We start from the raw sequence: 8,132 nt of genomic DNA on the forward strand, positions 1-8,132 counted from the left end.
ATGGAAAGCTCTGTCATTTTCGAGTAGGGCTACTTTACCTCACTTAGTTCTTTCTTCTTTCTATATGTCTTCAATCCATATTTCTCTCACAATACTCAAGAAACTAGAGAAGAAATTTCATATTTTCCTCTGGGGCCATACAACCGACAAGAAGAAGCTTCATTTAACTTCATGGGACGCCATCTGTACGTCTAAGAAACTGGGTGGCCTAGGCTTCACTTCTTTAAATGTCAGAAGGCAATTCTTTCTTTGTAAAATTGCTGCCCAATTGATGCTTCATGCTAATTAACTTTGGGACAAAGTAGTAGTGGCCAAGTATGGTTTTGTTGGCTCTTGGGTTAGTTATCGAAAGCCTAAGATCTGTTCTCCAATTTGAAGTAAGATATATGCTGAAGCTCCACTCATCCAGTATCAATTTAAATGGGAAATTCTAACTGGTCAATCTATCTATATTATTTCTGACCCTTCGTTATTTGATATACCTATCAAGAGTTGGCCTACATATATAAACATTGATAATATCCACTTTGGTCGGAAGGTTTCAGACTTTATCAATCTCGATCGTACCTAGAACAAGGACCTTTTGGCTGTTATTTGTTCTGCTGATATGATGAACTAGATACCAAGCATTCCTATAGTGCACGATGTCTAGTTTGATCAACTTTTTTTGTCCTATACTAGCTCTTCCTCTCCTTCTTTGTGGGCTTTCTATTCCTTAGTTGCTCCCTCTCAGCCAAAAAAAATATTAACATAGATTTTACTTGGGTTTGGAGGTTGCAAGTTCCTGTAAGGATGAGAACTTTCTGGTGGAAACTCCTTAAGATGAACTTACAATGTAAGAGTTTATTAGTTCAAAAAGGAGTTCTTCCATCTTTTGATTTATTTTGTGACCTCTACCATCTTCATGAGGACTGTGCCCATGTAATCATCTCTTGGCCCTTTGTGATAGCTTGTTGGCGACTGATTAGCAGTAGATGGGGTATTGGTTTTTGTCCTGAAACTTTATAAAGCCTCTTCAACTTTATGGTGGATGTCTATTGAGTTATTGGCTCCAATTCGAATGTCCAAGCTTCTTTTATTTTTTTTTTTGTAAAAGTAGGGATCTTCTAAATAAGGGTTACGTATTTCCTATTTAGTTAGAAATTTTATATGTTATATTTCTTAACTAAACAAGGGTTACAATATTTTCTATTTAGTTAGAGATCTTATCTCTCTATAAATAGGAGGATAAGACTATGGATTTATAGGTACATGGTATGCATGGAAGATTGTGAGAAAATGATATAAAGATTAGGATTTGAGAGTTTTTCTTTTTATATTTCAATCCTGAAATAGTGCATCTCTGTTCCATCGTCCATGAATGTAAGCTTCGGCTGAACCACATAAGTTTCGATGTTTTCTCTGTATTTTTATTTTTTATGTCTTATTTGCTTGATCTACTTATCTTCAAAAATCTCTAACAACTGATATCAGAGCATCATTAGATTTTTTCTCTTCTTTTGGGACAAGATTGATCGAAGTTCGTGCATATAACGGACGATTTCTAGACACATATAAGGGCTATCAGTACTGTTTTACACATCCTAGGTCCTCAAAGTGAAAAATGACTAGACAGCTGCATTTCCAGTATCGAAAAATGGTGGGAGGTGAAATTTTGCGTCAATCAGAAGTCAGTAAGCTCTCTAATGCATTGGTCAAAATTTTAGGATTTCAGTCAAAGCTGCCAACCACGTCATCAATCCATCCTATCAGAATCTGCCACATATTGCAATAGATCTTTGCCATGATAGTGCACACATCAGTGGCCACATGTCAGTCACATCACCCAACATGTCTGCCATATCAGCAACTACCATATCAGTATCTAGCCAGTCTCTGCTGCTAGTCGGTGTCGCGTCAGCAGTTCTTTGACCAAAGTTTGACCTATCGATTTTTACATTTTTAAGCTAATTTTTTGAGTTTTAATACTGGTTCCTAAGGTTTTTTGATGTACTAAATCTATTTTTGAGATTATTTTTGTAAAATTCAAAATCTAAGGCACATTTATTTCAATTTCAAAATATCTGAAAAGTTTGAAATTGAGAAAATTGATGGGTCTAATAACTTTAATCTCTGGTAGATCAAGATGGATGATATTTTGATTTAGAATAGGCTTGATTCAGCTTTTTTGGGAAAGGAAAAGATATCCTCAATGCTAAAGGAAGAGCAGACACAAGATATAAACTAACGAGCATCTTCAACCATTCATCTCTATCTCTCAGATAGTATGGTTAGAGAGATCTTGTCAGAAAAATCTATTATAGGTTTGTACGAAGAATCAGTTGAAATCACTATATTTGATGAAGTCCACCTCCCATAAATGATTTCTGAAGGTCCGACTGTAGACTCCACATATGAAGGAAGGCATGTTTATTCGATCACATTTAAATATATTTAATCAGATTATTACCGACCTCAGGGCTTTGGAAGTGAAGTTAGATGATGAAGATGAGGTTATCGCCCTTATGTATTCTTTACCACCTTCTTTGGCAAGTTTAGGGATTCGTCAGTTGATCATCAGAAGGAATCGGCTAAGGTGGAGAAAATTAAGTCAGTTTTATTATCCAAAGAGTAGATTGATAGGAAGCTAGGTGGAGATAAAAATGGTAACATCGACTCTATATTGGCAGTTTGAAAAAATAAAAATAAAATAATCCACTGCTATTATTGCAAGAAAAAGATGCATGTCAAGGCACATTATTTGAAATTATGGATGGCAACAATATCCAAACCCACGGATATCCGACTCGACCTGATCGGATTGGGTTGAGTAGTCAACGCATTGACTGAGTTTGGGCCGCATTTGGGTAAAATCCGAATGCTTAATTTTGGATACAGACCGGGACTGGATAGTTATGCACTCAATCCGATATCTGATTCAAACCCAATCCAAACTATTTTAGTATTTTAAATATATATATATTATATTAAATATATTTTATCAATTACTACCTACTAGTTACTAAATCCTAACTTATTCATGAAAAATATTCTAGCCAAATAAATACTAAAAAATATGCATGCAATCACAAGATATACCAACATAATTATCATTTTTGGTGTATTTAAAATTTGAACTTAAATTTCAAGTATCGGCTATTGATAACAGGTCTAATTCATGCAATCATTAGATACGCCAATACAATTATCATGTCTACTGTAATTTAAATTTGAATTTGAATTTTGTAATCTAAATCCTCCCTTTCTCTCTTTCTCTTCTTCTCCTCAATCATCGTTCCATAAGAATAAAGCACAAAATGGCAAATTAAACTCTCCTCATCCACAATACCATATGATCGATCAGCCACACCCACACCACCATCCACCAGCCATCCTGTCATCCCTTTATGTGATCCATTTTGACACTGCCATTAGTCCATCAGCTAGCCGTAAGTCCCTCATTTTGTCCGTTATTCCTATTGCCTTTTGCATTGATGAGCAAGTGGCTACTCTTCTTGGTAATTGCATTTGCTTGCTAGAGTTGCTTGTTGGTGAGATTCTTATATTTGTTCATACTGCCTATGATACCGCTTATGAAATGGATATATTATGCAAGAAAAAAAGTGGGAGTTACGCATGGCAATAGAAAGAGAAAGCACTACTCAAATGGATCAACCATCTAGGCCTGCTAGTGTTTCTACTACTACTGTAAATTCAGACTAGCCTATACACCCATCTGTGCCTAGTATGCCGGCTAGTATTTCTACTGCTGATGTAAGTTCAGACCAGTCTATACATGTGGATGAAGCAACTAGTCAAGATTAAGGAGAAGCTAGAAACAAAGGCAAACTAAGAAGCCGCACTTAGAGTCATTTTACAAAGATTGAAGTTCACAGAGTTCCAAAGGCAAAGTGCAACATTGTATTAAGCTGCTTAGTGGTACCTCAAAAAATGGGACAAGATATTTGCATAGTCACTACAAAGTATGTCTGAGGAGGAGATATGGAGATATTAAACAAAAAATTTAGGTGAGTAACTTTGTAAAAGATGGAACACAAATAATATTAGCTTACTCATTTAATCAAGAAATTGGGAAGAGAGAGCTGGATGACATGATCCTTCTCTATGATTATCCTTTGAGCATGATGGACCATGCTGGATTTAGGAGATTTTTGAATGTAGCGCAACCGTTGTTCAAGATTCCTACTTAAAATACTATCAAGGATGAGATCAAGACTATTTATAAGGAGGAGAAGAGGCAACTAACAAATTTGATTAAGGAGAATGGAAGTAGGTAGCAATCACTACTAACATGTGGATAGCAAGCAATCAAAAGTAAGGTTATATGGCTATTACCGCACACTTTGTTGATCAAGATTAGGCATTACAAAGTCGAATTCTTAGGTAAGTGATTCTTATGTTATATACTTTATGTTTGATGTGTTTAAGTGACTTTTTTTACATAGTTACTAATAATTTATGATTTTGAATAGATTTGCTTATGTTTCTTCTCCATATTTATTGAATGTTTGTTGAATTGGAATGTTGATACTAAGTTGTCAATAATTACTTTGGATAATTATGGCACCAATGATGCAATGGTTAATATTTTGAAGGATAAGTTGCAACTTAGTACTTTATTGTTGTTTGATAGATTCTTATATATGCGTTGTGCTACTCATATATTGAATTTAATTATGAAGGATGGTTTAAAGGTGATTAAGAAAAGGATAAAAAATATTCGTGATAGTGTGGAGTATTGGATAGCATCACCAAAGAGATGTGAAAAGTTTGAAGAAATAGCTCGTCAAATATAAGTTAATTATACCAAAAAGATGGATCTTGACTGTCCAACTAGGTGGAACTCAAGTTTCTTAATGTTGGAGATTGCTTTGATATATAAAGATATTTTTTGCTAGGCTGAAATAATGTGAGATAGGATTTAAATTTTATCGTAATGATAATGATTGGGTACTTGGTCAGCAAGTTTGTCATAAACTGAAATTATTTTATACAATGACTGAGGTATTTTTTGGTACCAAATTCCTTACAGCTAATTTGTATTTTTCAAAAATTTGTGATGTGAGATTAGAGTTGCTTAAGTGGCTTGAGACTCCTTTTGAAGTGATTGAGAAAATAGCTAAAAAAATATTGATAAAATTCAACAAATATTGGGATGAGATCCATATTTTGATGGTCGTTGCTACAATTTTAGATCTAAGGTTTAAAATGTCCTTGATTGAGTATTATTTTAGCAAAATTTACAGGGATATGGCTACTGATAAGATTGAGAAGTTATGAGAAGTTAGATATGAATTACTTAATGAGTATCAATTCAGGGCTAATATGGAAAGGTAATATAAGAAAGACTCTAGTTTGAGGCAGAGTGATCATGGACCTATGAATGATTAATTGGTTGATTTTGATTTGTATGTGCAGAGGAAGAAGAAGGTCAAAAGTACTTTGGCAAAAATTGAATTGGATCACCATCTGAAGGAGGATGATATACCTCGATCATGTCTTGCTTTGGTGGAAATTAAATGGATCTAAGTATCCAATATTGCAAAAGATGGCTAAAGATTTATTTGGCATCTCCGTATCCGCTATAGCTTTTGAATCTGCTTTTAGCACTGGTGGGAGGTTGTTGACTTTATACCGCAGTCGATTACATCTTGAAACTGTAGAAGCCATAGTTTGTGACGGCAATTAGTTGGATAGATATATTTTTATATATTGTATGCTATTATTTTTCTTTAATTGAATTTCTTTATTTGATGGAATGATTATTTATGTAAATTAATTTTTATTTTGTATAAGTAATAGTACTACACTTTCTAGAGAAGAGCCAGAGGAAACTTGTTGTGATTTTAAAGATTTTATATTTGAAGACAGTAGCTCAAGTATAAATTTTTTATAACAAATTTTTAATAAATTCTATTCTTAATGATCATTAATTAATCATCACTAACAATGATTAATTATTTGTAGGTGGATTGGGTGAAGAATGATGTTGTAAATAAAGATTGATCGAGAATTATTATTTAAGTCTTTTTGGAACGTAGATATATTTTTTAAAATTATATTTTTATTTTTATTTACTTCAGAGGTATTGGAACTAAGTATTATTGTTGAATATCTTAGTCTGTTAAATTTGTATTGCATTTGAATTTTATTTAAATTAAATGTAGAACTAAGTGTTATTGAACTAAGCATTGCTGAATTTTATTTGCTTAAGGTAGTTTGCATTTTATTTTGATTGAACATAGAACTAAGTATTATTAAATTTTATTTATTTAAGACAGGTATGATTTATCAAATGGTAGTATAGCTTTCAAGTCGATAGAAATGAAAAAAAAAATACTCAATATGACTCAATTGGATTCGGATCGGATAAATTTGAATTATCTGATACTCGATTGAGATGGATTTGAACAAAAAAATTTCAGTCCTGATAGTATTTGGGCTGGGTTTGGATAGATTATTGGATATTTGGATTTGAATTTAGATAGTTAGAAATCCATCCCGAATCCGATCTGATGCCATCCCTCTTTGAAATTAAAGACTCAATGTGAAAAATATTTAGAGAACAACCAAGATTACAAGAAAAAGGAGGATGCAATGGTCATTCGTGACTTAGATGATGAAGATATCTATGTAGTAACCAATAATGCTAGTGTTAAGCATGATGATTGGGTTATTGATTCCGCTAGTTCCTACCACATCACTCTTAATAGGGATTGCTTCTCCACTTATAAACCCTGTGAGGAGTGGTATGGTGTATTTAGCAAATAACACCGAATGCTGGGTTATTGGCATAGAAATGGTTCAGATGAAGTCGTCTGATGGTTCAGTTGTGACACTTTAGAATGTACGTCATGTCTTCAACTGAAAAAAATTTTGATTTCACTAGGCTGCTTGTTATCGAAGGGACATAGAGTATGCGTGCGAGGTGAAATTAAGCGCATTCGGAAGGGATCTCATCAAGTTTGGAAGGCAAAGTTGTCACTTGATTCTAACCTATACAACTTGTGAGGAGCCATAGTTTGGAGAAATAAATACAATGGAGGTAGGATCCTGCACCTCAAAGAAAAGAGCGATTCATGTCATATTATGATTAGTTCCTTCAATATTTTTGTATAGTCCATTTATAGGTTTTGGAGATAGTAGACCTTTGCACGCTTTGAATTGAAGTCAAAGTAGAGATTGTTGAGTTATTGATTTCAATTCGAATGTCTAAGCTTTTTTTTGTCAAGGTAGAAATCTTATACCATATATTTTTTAACTAAATAGGGGTGACAGTATTTCTTATTTAGTTAGAGATTTTATATTTTATATTTTTCAACTAAATAAGATTATAATATTTTTTATTTAATTGGAGATCTTATACCTCTGTACATAGGAGGGAAAGGCTATAGGTTTATGGGTGTATGGTATGTATAAGAGATTGTGAGAGAAAGGTATAAAAGGATTAGGGTTTGAGAGTTTTTTTCTTTGTATTCCAATGTTGAAATAATGTATCTCCATTCCATCGTCCGTGAACGTAGGCTTTGGCTGAACTACATAAGTTTCTGTGTTTTCTCTGTGTTTTTATTTTTGTGTGCCTATTTGCTTGATCTACTTATCTCCAACTCCAACAATGTCAAAGTGGTTGAGGATCTGAAAATTCTTTTGGCATATATGCCTCAGCTTTTTTTTGGAAAGCTCACAATGAAAGAGTCTTCCAACATACAGCAAATATTCCTTTCCATATTGTTAAGATTGCATCTACTATATTCTCATCCACCCTTAAAACTATGCAGCAGCCTTCGTTCGATCTTTAGTTAAGGCACTCGGTAGCTATTCGCATCCTCTTTACACTCCAAAAGATATATTAGTGGCTTAGCTCCCTCCTTCCTTAAGAGTATTGAAGGTTAATTTCGATGCTTCTATTCATGCTGATCAGGCTGCTGCTGGCTTCATTATAAGAGATTATAAAGGTAAGCTTTTATGAGCTAGTGGAAAGTATTTGATCCCATCCTCGGTGCCTCATGCGGAGCTTAGTGCAGCGTGGTTGGGCCTTTACACTGCTGTTGTTGAACTGCAAGCCCAAAGAATTTGGTTGGAAGAGAACTCATATACTGTTATCAATTAGGTTTCTAAACTTAGCAACGATC

This window comes from Elaeis guineensis, chromosome 5, assembly GCF_000442705.2.
Source record: "Elaeis guineensis isolate ETL-2024a chromosome 5, EG11, whole genome shotgun sequence".
NCBI classification, from domain to species: domain Eukaryota; kingdom Viridiplantae; phylum Streptophyta; class Magnoliopsida; order Arecales; family Arecaceae; genus Elaeis; species Elaeis guineensis.